We start from the raw sequence: 18,388 nt of genomic DNA, 5'->3' as shown, positions 1-18,388 counted from the left end.
AGAAGAAGTTTGGCATGTTGGTTACTTCATATAACACCTTATACTTTGTGTGTATGCATACACACATTTTACAAATGAGTAGGTTATAGCACATAGACTATGTGATAAGGTCACAAGGTTCTAGAGGGCTGGACAATTTCATTTTAAAAACTTGTCACATAGATGACTGAATAAATACTTAAGGGGGGCTGATGCCATGGCCTAAATGTCTAATCCTGCACCTCCAAGTGCTGACATCCCTAATGGGCACTAGTTTGTGTCCTGGCTGCTCCACTTCTGACTTGGCTCTCTGCTGATGGCCTGGGAAGGCAGCAAAGCCTTGGGACTGTGCACCCCCCTGTAGGAGACCCGGAAGAAACTCCTGGCTTGTGGCTTCGGATTGGCTAAGCCCGTCTCTGGTCATTGTGGCCGTTTGGGGAGCAGATGGAAGATCTTCCTGTCTCCTCCTTTCTGTAAATCTGCCTTTCTAGTAAAAATAAATGTCTGAAATAAATACTTGTGATGAATGATTATGGAGGAAAGCAGGAAGCCATTGGAGAATTTCTGCTAATAACCTCATCAGTGAGCTAGGTACATGTAAATACATAGTAGTACAGAAATGTGGGTATAATCTTTTCTAATTGTTCTTCTTGATTTCGGTTTAGGAATTTCAGCTAGAACTTTGGTAGCTTTCAGATTGAAGATTTATGTGTTTTTATTGAAAAGGCAGGAATACAGATATTGCACTTGATCTTAGCCAAAAGGCCAAGAAGCGATGGAAAGGCAGATATACAGAGAGCAGGAGAGGCAGAGAGGAAGATCTTCCATCCACTGATTCACTGCCCAGGTGGTCACAATGGCGAAGCTGCACCGATCTGAAACCAGAAACCAGGAGCCTCTTCTGGGTCTCCCATGCAGGTCCAGGGTCCCAAGGCTTTGGGCCATCATCAACTGCTTTCCCAGGGCACAAGCAGGGAGCTGGATGGGAAGCGGGACTGCCAGTGTTAGAATAGCGCCCATATGGGATGCTGGTGTGTGCAAGGTGAGGACTTTGGCCACTAGGCTATTGCACCGGGCCTGCTGAATTTAAGTTAATAATACATGGGTTTTCATGGATGAAGAAAGGTGGAGCAATTTGGTGCCTTGCAATAACATGTAAGAAGAGGTCTGTTTGGAGGTATCATGATTATAAAACACCGCAAGTTTTTATGCAGCGGTGTTCAGTGCAACACCGCAGGTTGTACTGAATACAAAGAACTTTCGATGAGGATGCTCCTGAAATATATTGTAAATCCACAGTTACCCAGTGAACTTTGGTGTTTCTGTGGTCTTCCAGGTGAGCATGTGGTACACAGGAGTGAAGTACTTAAGCTTTCAGTACTAGGCAGCAGTCTGATTTAGCAGTCCAAGTGGATTTGTTTACTTTTGCAATGAGGAATAGTAAATTCTGATAATCATAAAATAAAACCCTACTGTTTCTGCAGCTATTTCTTCCTTTTGGCAAGGATTTTTTTTTTCTTTAAGAAACTATTTGGTCTTTTACTCCCCTGTTCATGTGGCCCTTGGGTGTCGTCTTGTTGCCTCTGACGTCTGTCAGGTGTTGCTCTGCTTTCTGAGCCCATGTGTCTGCTGTTTCATAGTGTCGGTGTGTCCTTTTGTGACCGGTTGGTTTCCCTGCAGCAGTTAAACCACTTGTCATTTATGAGCTCTTGTATCAAGCAAGTAAATCTATTAGAATTTTGTGTGAAATCAGGTAGACTCAATGAAACGGATGATTGTTGAAATGTAGTTGGTTGGGGTTGAAGTCTTGACCTGTTTTAAGCTTCATGGGGAATTGTGTTTAATACGTGAATTTTTTTGACTTCCTTTTTTGTTTTTAATAGAGTCGAAAGATCCTGGTGGAACCTTATTGTACCTGAATTTTGCAGTGACCATGTTTTTTTTTTTTTTTTTGTAATAGCTTTCAGTAAATATTTGAATATTTTACTAAAGTAAATCTTACATCTTTTTTCCTTTAGGTAATTAACTGAAAACAATGAAAAATTCCTGTTTCAACTAGTTTTGTCTGCTAGGGATATTTTGATACATAAATAAAGTCTTAGATTCTTTAAAAACAGTGAGTGACTTAGCTGTGACCTTTTCTTGTCTGGACTCACTGTTGCCTTTTCCTTTGTATGGGATCATTCTCCAGTGGTTTGCAAATGCTTTTCTGTGTATGAGAATCACCTGCTGTATATTACTTCAGAAAACTTCGGTTGTCTTAGCTCTATGTGGTGCTTCCGATGGAAAGATCTGAAAATTCTTTTTTCTTTTCAAATAACAGTTGCTGCGTTCTATCTTGATAGATTTTAGAAATGTGTTTTATTCCTTGGGAGAGGCATACTGGAGTTTTCCAGAAACATCTTTGTGTTTCCCTGGTCTAACTTGAATTTTGCGGCTTTTTCTTGCTGAAATTCCTGAGAGGCAAAAGGAGGCGTTCTGAAGATTTTGGAGAAAGCAGGCCATGTTCCTCCCTCTTGAGAGACTCTTGTTCTTCCTTTTGGAAGGGCTCAGGTTTAATAGAGCACAGCTGTTGAACTCTGCCCTTCAACGTTCTAAGAAGAAAGTGTTTTATCCTTTAAAATGGAAATGCTTTTTTTTTTTTTTTTTAAGGGAGGTGGTCTTGGTTGAATATAGCTCCTCCAAGAAAGTGTCTTGCTTCTCCAAAGTTCTTTTGTTTAGCAGTTTCTTAGAATCATTTCAAATGTTGAGAGCAGTGTCTCAGAGTAAATATCTGGCTGCTTTCATAACATAGTATGCTGTGTCCTTAAACAAAAACATGAGGAGTTTATTTCTTTGTGTTTTCTAGGGCTGAGAAATATGTTCTTTCCTTTATTCAGCCACTCCATACATAAGTAAATGGTCCTTGAATAGGGCTTACTAGACAAAAGGTCTTGTTCTAGATGACCGTTCAGCCAGCCATATGCTTCTCCTAAAAACGTCAGTCTGTCTTGATGAGCTTTAAAGTGAATGCACATGTTTTAGCTCTTTGAGGACTACCACTCTTTGTATGGAAAGAGCACTTGTTTTTCAAGAGGTTTCATCAATGTCCTTATAGAAATTTGTATGAAATTTAGAACTCTAGTCTTTCAAGCCTAATGAAACTGGGTTTAATTAGACATTCATAATTTAAATTTAATTTTATTAGACTGAGGAAATTTGGAGAAATAATACGTATCTTGGTTTTTGTGAAGATTTTGTGTTTAATCAGTCTTAACATGGAACTTAAAGGTGTTTTTATAATATCTACTTTTGTGTAATATCTGATATTTTGGCGAATGGGAGCTTTATTAAAGAATGTTCAGTGCTTTCTACTTTCATGGGTTAACAATTTCTAGATTCATAAAGTAATAAAGTTTGGAAGAAAACTCCAGGGTCCAGGAGTTCAGTACTTTATTTAATACAAGAGTATAGAAGTATTTTAAATTTTTGACTACTTTTAGACTCATTGCTAGTGTTTTTTTCCCATACAACATAAATGGAAGCTGACATCCCTCCTGCCAGCCCCATGCACTTGTCAGTTCTCTAGAGAATTGAAGACATTTGTCATCATTTATCTCCAAATCTGTGCTCCAGGCTGGTCATCACTGGTGTGTTTGTTCTTTATTAATGACCAGATTTGGGGATGCTTTGGTCCTTCAAAATACTCCTCAGGACATTTTCCATTTGCCAATGTCTTTCTTTGATATAAATATATATTGCTTCTATTTAAATGAGATTATCAGAGATGATGGTTTAATGACTTGAAATGGAACTAAAGAAAAAGTAGTCTTTATGCTGGATTTTAAAAATAGTGATTTTTAAACTGTAAAGAGATTCGTAGTTTTTCCTTTTGAGATATAGTCTTAGAATTTTAACACCATTGCACTTTGGTGTAAACACAATCACAATCAGGTATAGAATGTCTGAAGACTGTATCCTCCCTGAAGGACTCACTGACATTGTCCTACCCTAATTCCTTTCCCCTCTGGCCGCAGATATCTTTTCTTTATGGTTTTGTAATCTTGAGCGTGCAATGTAATTGGAATTATATACGATCCAGCTGTTTTAATGCCTTCAACTTGGATGCATTGGTGGTTTATTTTTGCTGTGAGGTGGTATTCCAATGTGAGGCTATCCAATGATTTGTTTATTTGTAGTTTTGGGTGATTGTAAGTAGGACTGCTGTAAAGTTTTTGTATAGGACTTTACTCTAGAAAAATGAAGTCACAGTCACATGTATGTAGAAGGGTGAATCCTGGGTTAAGTAAGGATATGTTTAACTTGGTAAGAAGTTGTCAAGCCATCTTCCAGAGTGATTTTCTTGTCCACCAGCGGAGTGTCACGTTAGTTGTTTGTATCCCTGTAAATACTTGTTCTGTTACTTACTGATTCTGACAATAGTACTTCAGTGTGAGTTTTTATTGATTTATTTAAAAATGTATTTTTATTCAAAAGGCAGAGTAAGAAGTTGGGGATGGAGGGGTGCTTCCTTCACTGGTTCTCTCATCTCGGGGCCACAATGCCTGGAGCTGAGCCAATCTGAAGCTAGGAGCCGTGAGCTTTTTCTGTGTCTCCCATGGGGGTACAGGGGCCAAAGGCTTTGGGTTATCTCCTGCTTTCCCAGGCCAGAAGTAGGGAGCTTGATTGGAAGTAGAGCAGCTGGCGTCAGTAGCCCATTAGGGATACCAACACCTCGGGCTCAGACTAGCCCACTGTTCAGGGCGTCAGTCTCTGCAGTTTTTGTTCTGTAACGGCTTTGTTGAGCTTTATTTCACATATTATAAAATTTACTCAAGGAAGGTTACACTGTTCTACCTTTTGATATGGTCTGAGTTGTGCAGTCACATTTTAGAACTTTATCCATATTCCAAAAAAATCCTGTTTTTTCTTTTTAAGATTTATTTATTTTTATTGGAAAGGCCGATTATAGAGAGAAGGAGATAGAGAGAAAAAGATATTCTGTCCACTGATTCACTCCTCAAGTGTCTGCAAATGCTGGAAACTGAGCTGATCCAAATCCAGGAGCCAGGAACTGCTTCTGGGTCTCCAATACAGGTGCAAGATACCAAGGCTTTGGGCCATTCACTACTGATTTCCCAGGGCACAAGCAGGGAGCTGGATCAGAGGTGGAGCAGCTGGTACATGAGCCAGCACCCATATGGGATGCCAGGTGGATGTGTGAGAGCCCCAGAGTCTGAGCTGTGCAGCATGTGATGAAGTACTGAGAGAGTGCCTTCCCCATTGTGGGCTCTAAGGGTAGGAGGTAGTGTTTACCCAATACCATGCCCCTGAGGTTCTAGGTAATCATAGGTGAGCATCATTTCACTCTTAGGAGGGCAGAAAGGATCACACGAATGAGGGAAGGTATGACTTCCAAACCTGTGACCCTGGACTAGCTGCCCAAGACCTTATCAGGTGTGCTATTTTATGTTCTCACTAGTGGTGACTGAGGGTGTCATTGTGTCACATCCTCTGCATCATTTATTGCTGCCTCTTTGTTTTAGGCTGGTGGATGTCATAGCTAGTGGAGCCATGACTTTCATATTTTGTGCTGCATGACTTGTGGTTTTACTGCCTTTATAGAGGGGGAGAGTACACACTCCATCTGCTGGCTCACTCCACCAGCGGCTGTGACAGCCAGGGCTAGGCCAGACCAGTCCGGAGTCTGGCTCACGCATGGGTGGCCGGAGCCCAGGAACTTGGGCTATATTTTCCTGCCAGCTCACGTGCATTAACTGGAATCTGGATCAGAAGTGCAGAAGAGTTGGGACTTGTACTGGCACTCTGTGGGATGCCAGTGTCGCAAGTGTCTTAACTTCTGTGCCACATGGCATTGGCCCTAACTTGTTTTAGTGTATAATTTTCTGCACTTGGTCTTAGCCAAAAGGCTGAGAAGCGATAATATGTAATTTTCTAATGATGTTGAACTTGAAATGTCTGCTTGTGTGTGTTTCCACTTAATTTTTTTTAAGAGCTGCCATTGTGGCACAGTAGATTAAGCCAATGCTGCAGTGCTAACATCCTGTAGGAACACTTCCTGGATTTTCCACTTCTCTACTAATGAGTTTGGGAAAGTAGCAGAAAGTGTCCCAAGTCCTGGGCCTCAGTCACCCATGTGAAGACCTGTGTGAAGTTGGTTAGCCTGGCCCAGCCCTGGCTGTTGTAGCCATCTGGGGAGTGAATAAACAGATGGAAGATCTCTTTATCTTTACCTCTGTGTAACTCTGTCTTTCAAGTAAGTAAATGTTAAGTTTAAAGAAGACCAAACCTCAGTTCTGTTACTTTTTAAAATATTCTAGATCTAAGTCCTTTTTATGTATGGAAGAACAGAAATATCTTTTTTTCTTAAGTTTATGACTACCTTTGACCCCTGTCACAAAAGACAGATTAACAAGAGAAAAGCTTACAAATGTAGTTTATGTAACTTGTTATGACATGAGAGCATTTACAAGGAAATGAAGACTCTAGCGAAACATTGAGACTTGTGTATTTTTATGCTTGGGTTTGATGAAGAGTGGATAGTCATGAAAAAATATGGTAGGCCAAAGAAGGTATGACCTAATGGCAGTGACCTGGAGGAGGCTTGGCAGCACCTTCTCAGATTCTTCTTGCTGTTGAGTGACAAGCATATTCTGTTCCTCTAGAATAGGAGCTTTTTATGCTCACATAAAAAGTTAACACTTCAGGGAAGTTCAGAAAAGTTTTGTGTTTTTAATAAGCTTATTTTTAAATTCCATTTTCCTCATGTTTAAAAGATTATTAATTTGAAAGAGTGACAGAGACATATATTCCATAACACTGGTTTGCTTCCCAATTGTCTGCAGTGATGGGGACCTGGCTGTGGCTGTCCAGCAGCAATGGGCTTGGTGGGTGCACGGAACCAATAATAACACATGTGGATTCCGACTGATGGTTGAAAGCCAAAGTTTATTAGGGACATCAGACTTCATACACTGAGGGTCATATGGGATAAGAGAGGAGGTACTGTGCTTACCAACAAAACCCATCAACTATTTCTATACCCTTGTTTGGAACTACTTTTGTATATTCCATCAAGTGTTCTCATTCACATACTGTCCACTCAACTGTCCTCGTACAAAAAATATCCATTTAGTTATATGAATTGTTGTTCTCATACAACTGATGTCCAGTCAGTTATAAAAGACTGTTCTCATACAAATGTTATCCAATCAATTGTAATCCTGTGCTCCCTGTCCTTATAGGGTCACAATGTCCTTCTACATTGGGCCAGGCCAAGGCCAGGCTCCTAGAACTCCCCTCCAGGTTCCCGTGTGTGTGGCAAGGGCCCGAGTACTGGAACCATCTTGTTTGTTTCCCAAAGCACATTAGCAGGAGGCTGTATTGGAAATGGTAACAGGGCCTTGGGCTGATTCTTCCTTCCATATGGAATGTGTGCAGCACAGTTGGAGGCTTGGTTTGCTGCCCAAGGATGCTGGACCCCCTGGTTTCTAACAACCTGGTTCAAGGAAGAACAGAGGGAGGAAGACTAGACAGACCTTCCTGCTTCTGCCAGGTTGACGTACTGTGAGGTAGATGGGTCTTGAATTGCATCAGTCAAACATGTTTATGTGGTTTTCAGATTTGATTTATTTTTTTAATTGGAAAGGCAGAGATACAGAGAAGGAGAGACGAGGAGAAAGATCTTCCTTCTGCTGGCTCACTTCCCCCAGTGGCTGGCGCCAAGCCGATCTGAAGCCAGGGGACTCCTGTGGGCTCATGGTCCCATGGCTCTGGGTGGCCCTCTGCTGCTTTCCCAGGCCACAAGCAGGGAGCTGGGTGGGAAGTGGAGCAGCTGGGATACGGGCTAGTGCCCATGTGGAATCCTAGTCCATGCAAAGCGGGAATTTAGCCACAAGGCTACCGTTCTGGGTCTGGTTTTCAGATATTTTAATCTGTAACTTTTCTTTCTATTACCAATATCTGTGTAAAGATTCTTTATTAAGTTCAGTGTAACAATGTCGTCTTTTCGTACATTGTACTGTTGTTACACACATTGCATCTGATCTCTACCTAAACTTAGGTGCTGGATTTTCTTTGTGAAGTTTTCTACTGCATTTAGATCTTGAACCATTTTGAGTGAGTTTTTGTGTAAAGCTGAAATATTTCAGGGTGTATTTCTTTGCTTATTAATGTTACTGTTTCAACACCATTTATTGAGAAAATCCTTTCCATTTTAATTGCTTTTGTACTTTTGTCAAATTTACCATACTTCCTCACTTGGTTCCTGCACTGTTTCATGGATCTAAATTCCTCTTCCAGTGTTCTGCAGTCTCTGCTGGTATTATACTAGGTTTTTAAAAAGATTTATTTTTTATTGGAAAGGCAGATACAAGAGAGGAGGAGAGACAGAGAGGAAGATCTTGTGTCTGCTGATTCACTCCCCAAGTGACCGCCTCGGCCAGAGCTGTGCCGATCTGAAGCCAGGAGCCCAGATCCTCCTCCAGGTATCCCACGCAGGTGCAGGGCCATGCTTGACTGCTTTCCCAGGCTACAAGCAGGGAGCTGGATGGGAAATGGGGCCATCGGGATTAGAACTGGCGCCCATATGGTATGCATGGTGAGGACTTTAGATGCTAGGCTATCTCACTGGGTCTGTTCTAGATATTTGAAATGATTGTTGTAGCTCTTTATTGTAGTAAGTGTATATGGTAATTAAATAGTTATAATTTTTCCAGCTTCATTATTCAGTTTTTTTAAGGATTTATTTTTAATTTTTTTGGAAAGGCAGATCAGATTTGCCAAGAGGAAGATCTTCCATCCCCAGGTTCACTTTCCAGTTGGCCACAGTGGCTAGAGCTGAGCTGAGCTGAGCTGATCCAAAGCCAAGAGCCAGGAACTTCTTCCAGGTCTCCCACATGGGTGCAGAGTCCCAAGGCTTTGGGCCTCCTCAACTGCTTTCTCAGGCCACAAACAGGAAGCTGGAAGGGAAGTGGAGCAGCCAGAACACGAACCAACACTCATATGGAGTCCTGGTGCTTGAAGGTTAAGTATTTAGCCATTGTACCTGGCCCCTCAAAGTTGTTCTGTTCTATATAAACTTCAGGATTAGTTTGTCTACACTGATAAAAATTTTTGTTTACTTATAATTTGGGCAGAGTTGATGTTTTTATTATTGAGTCTTCTAATCCATAAACATGATGTTGATTTTCCTTTATTAGTGCTTTGCAATTTTACATGTGTGTAGATCATGCAAGTTTTGTTAGATTTATGTTTGACTATTCCAAGTTTGGAGAGCTAAAGCAAATAGTGTTATTTTAAAAATTTTAGGGTCCGGCACAATGGCTCATTGCCTAAATGCTCGCCTTGCAACTGCCAGGATTCCATGTGGGCGCTGGCTCATATATTGGCTGCTCTGCTTTCTGTTTACCTCCCTGCTGTGGTCTGGGAAAGCAGTTGAGGATGGCCCAAAGCCTTGGGTCCCTGCACCCACGTGGGAGACCCAGAAGAGACTCCTGGCTTTAGATTGGCTCAGCTCCAGCTCTTGCGGTCACTTGGGGAGTGAACCAGCAGACAGAAGATCTGTCTCCCCTTGTCTCTGTGACTCTGCCTTTCAATAAAAATATATATATTTTTAAAAACTGTATTTTATTAAGATTTATTCAAAAGGCAGCCTTTGCAAAGAGAGGGAGAGACAGACAAGTGCTCTGTGCTCTGTTTCACTGTCCTAATGCCAAAGAGCTGGAGCTGAACCTATCTGAAGCTGGCAACCTGGAGCTTCCTCTGCCTCTCCCATGTATGTGTAGAGTCCAAGGGCTTAGGCATCCTCTGTTGCGTTCTCAGGTCATAAGCAGGGAGCTGGATGCAAGGTAGAGCAGCCAGGACTTATGCCAGAATGTATGGGATGCCGGTGCCACAGATAGATCAGTGTGCTAGGCCACTGCACTGGCCCCGAAATTTTATTTTTTGGTTAGTTATTCCTGTATGTAGAAACATGATTGACTTGAGTGTTGTCTGTGCTTGGCTAGACACAGCCAATTGTTGGTCTGTGGTAGCGTCAGTTTCCTTCTTGTTAGTGAAGGTGTTTCACTAGGGGGATTGCATGCGTCTGATTTCCAGCTGCATTAAGTTCAGGCAGGAGATTATATTTAAAAAATTTATTTTCGATGATGTTTATGCAGTAAAGGGATACATGCCCATGCAGATCTGTGATTAGGGTGGGGAGGGTGAAGGAATGGGGGGAAATGGATGCAACAACTGTTTCCAATCTTTTTCTTCCTGTTCTGGAGAAATTGGGTAGGAAAGGAAGAGGGCCGCTTCCAGCAGCCCAATTGCATCAATACTTGTGAATGAGTGTCATCTCAGGTCCCCGATGTGGCGTGTGTTCAGAGGGCTGTGCTAAAGTGATTTTTATAGTTCTGAGATGCTATCAATTTCACTGCTGCAAATTTGAGGAAATCCTTTTAAGATCCATTGGCTGACAATTCTACCTTAGTCTCCACTCATGCAGATCCTTGCTGTCACAGGTTGGCTGGGAGAGATGGCCGATTTGTTCTGCCTCCATGGTACTAGATATCCTTTGCAGGCCTCTGAACTGGGTGTCATGTCTCCCGTGTGCTTCTCGGCATGCTGTCTACTGCACATGCTTCAACAACCCTCAACTAGCTGGTTTATTCATCACATCTATATTCTAAGGTTGCTTTCAGTGGGAATTGCAGGGACAGGTGTGCTTTCTGGGTTTTACCCAAAGAGGCTTAATTGGTTCATTGAGGTGCAATACCAGGTGGTAGTTTAGCTAAAAGGCAGTGGGCATAGGGAATGTAACATGAGCACCAGAAACGATGGTAGAGACTTCCTAAGCCGGGACTCTGTAACCTGCTGCTTCTGGGAGCTTGTACACGGATTCTACCAACTGTGTCCCGTTGAACACTTAGGCACGAGGGTAACTGGCTTATATGTGTTATTTTGTTACGTGTGTGATCTCATTTTAAGGTGGTCTGTTGACATACTATAATGTGATATATTCTCATGATTATGAAGTGATTTGAACTCATTGAAATCCACTTTCATCTGTTGTAGGACATTGACAGAGGCTCTAAAAATTGATTTTTCATAACTCACTGAAGTCTAAATAATCATAGGAATTCTCCAGGGAAGAGAATTTTTTTCCTGTTGATTCCATGTTTAAAGAACTAATGACAGGTTTGGTATAGCTCTTTGGATCCATTCCCATCTGTTCTTTTTTTTTTTTTTTTAAAAGATTTATTTTATTTTTATTACAAAGTCAGATACACTGAGAGGAGGAGAGACAGAGAGGAAGTGGAGCTGCCGGGATTAGAACCAGCGGCCATATGGGATCAAGGCGAGGACCTTAGCCACTAGGCTACACCGCCAAGCCCCCATTCCCATCTGTTCTTACAGTCTGTGGGTTGGTAGGTTGTTTGTCGGCGCCCAGGAGCCAAAAGAGTGAGGCCAGTTGACAGCAAATCTTCCTTTTCAGGAAGTCTGGGATGCTGCAGGAGATAAGCTTAGTCATGGAGTCCTCAGCCCCATGGTGTCCATCTTGTAGAGTGATTGAGCCTTTCTTTGATTGCCTCTGTGAACAGGAAGCCAGCAGCTAATTCTTTAAAGTACAGGTGGCTGGCTGTCTGGATATGGATGCAGCATGTGAACCATATGCATGCCAGCCTTCCAGGTTTTTGCCTTTTTTTTTTTTTAAAGGCAAAAGGTGGGTGAGTTTTCGGGAGCCAGTAAGGAAACATTTGTAGCCACCATTAGTGAGTAACAGTAATCATGTTTTCTGAAAGCAAAACCAACCATAAGGTGTTTAAAAAACTTGTAGTTTGTTTTGCAGAACTAGGAATTACAGAAAATGTATACCTAAATGTCATCTGATTGTAAGTGACAACAAAATATTCTACTTAAAAAGGGGGGCTAATGGGACCTAGCGCAATGGCCTAGTGGCTAAATCCTCACCTTGCTAGGATCCCGTATGGGTGCCAGTTCATGTCCTGACTGTTCCACTTCCCTTCCACCTCCTTGCTTGTGGCTTGGGAAAGCACTGGAGGACGAGTCAAAGCCTTGGGACTCTGCACCCCTGTGGGAGACTTAGAAGAGGCTTGTGGCTTCAGATTGGCTCGGCTCCAGCTGTTGCAGCTGCTTGGAGAGTGAACCAGTGGGCAAAAGATACTGCTGTCTCTCCTCTCTGAATCTGCCTTTCCAATGGAAAAAGTCTTAAAGAATAAAAAAAGGGGTTAATAACATGAAAACATTTCTGTTCTGTGTGTTAGTGTAGTCAGCCATAGAGTGTGCTCAGTAGACCATCTCCTTCGGCGACATGAACCTTTAGTGAATGCAGAAGGTGCTGCTGATGCCCCGCAGCCAAGATGATGCTGTGCCCTGCGAGAGGCTTTGTTCTCTTTCCACTGCTGCCCAAAGCTGGCAAGGGCAGTGAGTTCTCTTCAATGGCTGCCCCTGTTGCTTGTGTTAGTCCTGTCCCACTCTCGCCTCTATTTACCATGACTACTACCGTGCTTGGTAGTCTTGCCTTACAGTTTATCTCAGCACGCTGTTGTACACAGTTCTTTTTTTTTTTAATTAACCTCTTACTTATTATTTTTTTTTTATTTATTTTTATTACAAAGTCAGATATACAGAGAGGAGGAAAGACAGAGAGGAAGATCTTCCATCCGATGATTCACTCCCCAAGTGAGCGCAACGGCTGGTGCTGTGCCGATCCGAAACCAGGAACCAGGAACCTCTTCCGGGTCTCCCGCATGGGTGCAGGGTCCCAAAGGTTTGGGCCATCCTCCACTGCTTTCCCAAGCCACAGGCAGGGAGCTGGATGGGAAGTGGAGCTGCCGGAATCAGAACCGGCGCCCATAAGGGATCCTGGTGCTTTCAAGGCGAGGACTTTAGCCGCTAGACCACGCCGCCGGGCCCTGTACACAGTTCTTCACTGGGTTGGATACACTGTACTTCTGAGGTTATTTCTCTTTCCCCTTAGTTTAGACTTGTAACAATGCTATTCTGTTATAAATACTGTTAGATTATAAATGTTACTCCTTTTAAGTGCACCCTGATTGGATTCAAGTTTTTTTTCATAAGATTTATTTACTTTTGTTGAAAGACAGATTTACAGACACAAGGAGAGACAGAAAGCTCTGCTGGTTTACTCTGGGAATGGTTGCACCAGCCGGTGCTGAGCCAGTGCAGAGCTGGGAGCTTCCCCTGGGTCTCCCACACAAGTACAGATGCTCAAGGCCTTGGACCATCCTTCACTGCTTTCCCAGGCGTCAACAGGGAGCTGGAAGGGAAGTGGAGCAGCTGGAATGTGAATCTGGTGCCCACAGGGGATCCTGGCACTTGCAAAGAGCAGATTAGCCAGCTGAGAATTTGCCAGCTCTAGATTTTGTTTTTGTCCCCAATTTAATCTTACGGCTTTGAGTTCAAACTCTTAATGTGCCCAACTTCCTTAGAAATCTGCTACTAATGTCCATAACTCTAGCTTGAAGAAACACTTTTTCAATAACTTTCCCATGAACTCATGAAACTAACCAAGCTACTAAGCTCTATTCTTTACATTTCTCATTTTGAACTACTATGTTAAATCCATGTCAAGCTAACATAGTTGTTAAACATTTTGGAGCTGGAGTCAGCTGCACCAGTTGTTCCTGTTTCCATAAAAATGGATGTAGTAAGCTCTGCTCCATGAAGTATGTGAGTGAATATTGTAGTGTCATGCTTCCATGTACTAATTATCTAGAACTGCGACATTATCGTCCTCCTTTCTTCTCTTCAAAATCATTATTTTGTATCTTGTTTTCCTGTTTTCTACCTTCTATAATGTTTTTCTCTTTCTGTGAATGTTGCCTTAGCTTCAATTCTTTCTAGATAATCAGAACATGCTGAATTTTGTCCTATGTTGTAGTATTTTATTCATGAGTATGTAAAAGAATTTTCTCCAACTGTGTCTTTCCAGATTGTGACCTCCCATGCCCTCCCCAGCCTCATGCAGTCTGTCTTTGGCATCTACTGCTCCACTGAAATAGCTTTCAAGGTCAATAGTAACCCTGTTACTAAATTGAATATACTCTTCTCAGTCCTAATCTTACATGACTTTTGCAATCCCAAAAGATGACACTCCTATTCTTGAAAGAATTTTTTTCCTTTGAGTTCTGCTTTCAATTTTCTTTTCTCAGTTTCCTTTTGAATACTCATTCTTTCATCCATTCATTGAACTGTCAGGATTTCTTTAATAACTGTTCACTCTTTTAAAAAATGTTCCAAACTGTACAATATCATATGCATAAACATATGTAACGTATATAGTAAGAACAATAGCAAAATGAACCTACCATTAGTTTACTTAATTGATTTATTTGAAAGGCATAGTGAGAGTGGGACAGCTCTCCCATTCCCCTCCAGCCCACTATTCAACAAACAAACTTGATCTGCGTCTTCACTCTCCAATGTCTGCAGGAGTTGGGGCCAGCATAGGACAAAACCAGGAAGCAGTAACTTTATATTGGGCTCTCAAAAGGTGCACAGGTGCAAGTTCTTGCTCTGTCTTCTGCTTTCTCAGGTGCATTAGTCGAAGCTGGATCAGAAATAGAGCAGGCAGGACTAGAAGAGCGCTCTAATATGAAATGTGGGCATTGCAAACAGTGGCTTCACTACTGCTCCCACAGTGCTGACACCATCCGCACTCTAAGTTAAAACCTGGAGAATTACTAGTAACTTCATCTGTAGTAGGCTAATAGAGGTGCCCTCAATGTGCTCATGTCCTAATCTCCGCTATCTGTTATTGGTAATGTGATCTGACAGAAGGGCCTTGGGAGGGGCGATTCAGTTGGTGCTCTTGAGAAGGAAAGATGACTCTGGATGTGCCCATGGTGATGGTGATGGTGATGGTGATGGTGGTGGTCCTTCTAAGGATAGTGCAGGAGGAAGTGGGGGAAGGCTGTGTGGCCTTCACAGCAGGATGGAGTGATGGGAGCTCATGCCAAAGAATGCTAGCAGTCTGTAAAAGTTAGAGGGACTAACTTCTCCCCTGCCACCTGCAAGCAAACCCAGTCCTGCTGGGGCCTTGGCCCTTTCAGGTTCACTGCTGAGTTCTGACGTCCAGAAATAGAACACTTTTTTTTTTCTAAAATTCACAACAACTTGTATCTCAGTATGTACCGTTCACAATTTATGCTAAAATATGGACTTTTGGCTCAAGAAATTGAATACATATCAACTGAAAGGTGGTTGGAGAATCTTTAAAACATTTAAAATGCAAATGAATACTCATTATTAGTGATCACTTAAAAAAATAAACACAGAACAATTTGTTCTGGTGCTAGAGGACTATCACATGAAGAGATGGTTTGTGGCTCTACTTCTTGGAGCTCCTTCATACATAGATGCACAGCTTAAGTAACTGGCTAGGTGTCAGTAGGAAGGAAAGCAAATGGAGCGCTAGAGTTAATGATTGCTAACTTGTTTCAGATCCACTGAGTTTTAGATGGATGTGAAGAATCACAACCATGCCAGGAATTCAGTAAACATACAGCCTATGGCCTCAGTTAGTGTCAGGCACTGGCTAGATTGGCAAGAATAGAGAAATCAAAATTGTTCTTGGAAGCACTTTAGGAAACCTATCTGCATCGATACCTTTGTCGTAACAACTACCGTTAACATTCTGACCGATGATAGTGCAATAATGGTGTGTATGTCTGCTGTCCCATGGAAGTATACACTCTAGAAAGCTAGTTGTTGGATCTGGTATGGTGTGTAAGACACAATGTGTAGTTTCAACAAGTGTTCGATGACTTGAGAATTGATGAGAATTTTGGGAGAAGTTTCTAAAGGATATATGGTAGGTAGAGTCTAACTGGGCTTTTAAAGCATATACTGTTTTGTAGTTAACTAGTTGATTTAAGAATTCATAGATATTTCTTGCTTATTTCAGGCATTTTATTGTCTGGATAATTGCTAAGACAACTAAAAATATTTTGAAGTTAAAAAAATTACAGTTTTTATTTATTTCATTTTTTTTAAAGATTTATTCATTTTATTACAAAGTCAGATATACAGAGAGGAGAGACAGAGAGCAAGATCTTCCGTCCGATGATTCACTCCCCAAGTGAGCCGCAGCGGGCCGGTACGCGCGGATCCGATGCCAGAAACCAGGAACCTCTTCCGGGTCTCCCACGCAGGTGCAGGGTCCCAAAGCTTTGGGCCGTTCTTGACTGCTTTCCCAGGCCACAAGCAGGGAGCTGGATGGGAAGTGGAGCTGCCGGGATTAGAACTGGCGCCCATATGGGATCCCTGGGGCTTTCAAGGTGAGGACTTTAGCCGCTAGGCCGCGCCACCAGGCCCAAATTAAAGTTTTTAAACAATGGATTTTTAAAAAAGGTTTAATTGAAAGGCAGAGTTACAGAGAGGGAGATTCAGAGATCTTTGTCTCTGGTTCACTCCCCAAATGGCCTCAACATTCTGGGCTGAGCCAGGAACTCCTTCCTGGTCTCCCATGAGGCTGCAGGGTCCCAAGTACGTGGCCACCTTCTGCTGCTTCCTCAGACACATCAGGGAGATGTATTGGAAGCAGAGCCGCCGGAACTTGAATGGGTGCTCATCTGGATTGCAGGCGTTCCAAGTGGTAGTTACATCCACTATGCCACAGCTACCCTCCCAAACTCCAACCCACTTTTCTCAAGATTTTTTAAAAAAATGACAGTTACTGAGAGAATATTTCTTATGAGAAATCAGTGGATAAAATTCTGGCTTCTTATCTCATCTTCCTGTTGATCGGTTTTGTGATTAAAATCAGAAGGCATGTGCAGTTCTGACAGTGCTTATTAAAATGTCATTGACTTAGGTTTTCAGTTCAGTAATTTACTGAGGGAGGTCAGTGGACATTTTAGTTCCCTTATTCAGGTTTATTACTCTCTAGTTTTGTTGATGACATTTGGGTGAACTTTACTATTGAGTTTTTTTTCTTAAATGATGTTAAAGCATATACACTTTAAGTTGAACATCAAGCAAGCTGTTTTCTTCATTAGTTAACCCTTATGAAATTTTGTGTATCTGATCATTTTTTGTGACTTTTGGGGCTTTTATTCACTTACATTTTTGTTAATATCAAGTGTTGATAAAGTCTAGTTTGTATTTTGTACTCGTTTAATTTTTATTTGAAAGGCAGAGTTACAGAGAATGGGAGAGAATTTTTTTTAAAAAGATTTATTTATTTTTATTGCAAAGTCAGATATACAGAGAGGAGGAGAGACAGAGACGAAGATCTTCTGTCCGATGATTCACTCCCCAAGTGACCGCAACGGCAGGAGCTGTGCCGATCCGAAACCAGGAGCCAGGAACTTCTTCTGAGTCTCCCATGTGGTTGCAGGGTCCCAAGGCTTTGGGTCATCCTCGACTGCTTTCCCAGGCCACAAGCAGGGAGCTGGATGGGAAGTGGAGCTGCCAGGTTTTAGAAGCGGCACCCAAATGGAATCCTGGCACATGAAAGGTGAGGACTTTAGCTGCTAGGCCACCATGCCGGGCCCTGTATTGTACTTTTAAGATTCTTTTGTCTTTTTGAGTTTAAAAAAGTAAAATCCATGAAATTAATGGACTTGATTTTTAAGATGTTTTTTCAAGTGCATGGCATAGTTGCTTGTAACACCAGCATCCCATCTCCGAGGGCCAGTTGGAGTCCTGGCTGCTCTGCCTCAGTTCAGTTCCCTCCTAGTGCACCTATGAATGCAGCAGTAGATGTATCAAACCCCTGACTGCTCCCACACCTGTACGGGATGTGGGTGGAGTGCTAGTCTTGCCTGGCCTGGCCCAGCCCTGGGTGATGGGGCTGGCTGAGGAAATGAAAGAGTGTCTGTGTCTGTCCCTTAACTCTTCCTGCTATTCAAATAACTAGACTGTCAAACTGGCACTGCTGTGATGAGTAGTGCACAATATTTTTAGTTTTCCTGTTATTAATAACTTGCCTCCAGTTACCGGAATGCGTCTTCTTTTGACCTAGGCCATCTTCCACTGCTTTCCCGGGAACGTTAGCAGGCAGTTGGATATGGAGCAGCTGGTACTCAACAGGCGCTCATGAGGGCGGCTGGTGCCTTATGTGGTGACTTTACCTGCTGTGTCAGCCCCCAGCAGGAATTTTTTTTTTAGTTGATAATTTTGTGTGGTCTGTGAATTAGTTTATAAATATCCAAATGCATCGCTTCTCCGCCTTTTGGCTAAGAACAAATGTAGTATCTGTTCTTACAAATATCCAAATGGTTCTTGGCAGTAAAGAGTTCCTACTTGCTCTAATGTCTAGCCTGCTGAGCTTGATAAATTGCAAAACTATTCAGTGGTGCCCAGTTTTTCTAGTCAGCTATATTCATTTCAGATACTTTTCATTTTTGTCAAGGAAATGTTTTCAGATTTTTAGACT

The 18,388-nt window shown here is 42.2% G+C and overlaps 1 protein-coding gene and 2 pseudogenes across 1 annotated transcript in view; 2 read left to right on the top strand and 1 right to left on the bottom strand.

Annotated features, from left to right (window-relative positions):
* The window catches only part of NDUFS4 (NADH:ubiquinone oxidoreductase subunit S4), a 93,715-nt gene that overhangs the window by 4,628 nt on the left and 70,699 nt on the right, over window positions 1–18,388 (top strand). The gene's annotated exons all lie outside the window — the stretch shown is intronic.
* On the bottom strand, window positions 679–756 carry LOC131483138 (U2 spliceosomal RNA; annotated as a pseudogene).
* LOC131483137 (U2 spliceosomal RNA) lies at window positions 18,169–18,334 on the top strand (annotated as a pseudogene).

This window comes from Ochotona princeps, chromosome 23, assembly GCF_030435755.1.
Source record: "Ochotona princeps isolate mOchPri1 chromosome 23, mOchPri1.hap1, whole genome shotgun sequence".
Classification (NCBI taxonomy): domain Eukaryota; kingdom Metazoa; phylum Chordata; class Mammalia; order Lagomorpha; family Ochotonidae; genus Ochotona; species Ochotona princeps.
This window is presented reverse-complemented; position numbering and strand designations above follow the sequence as displayed.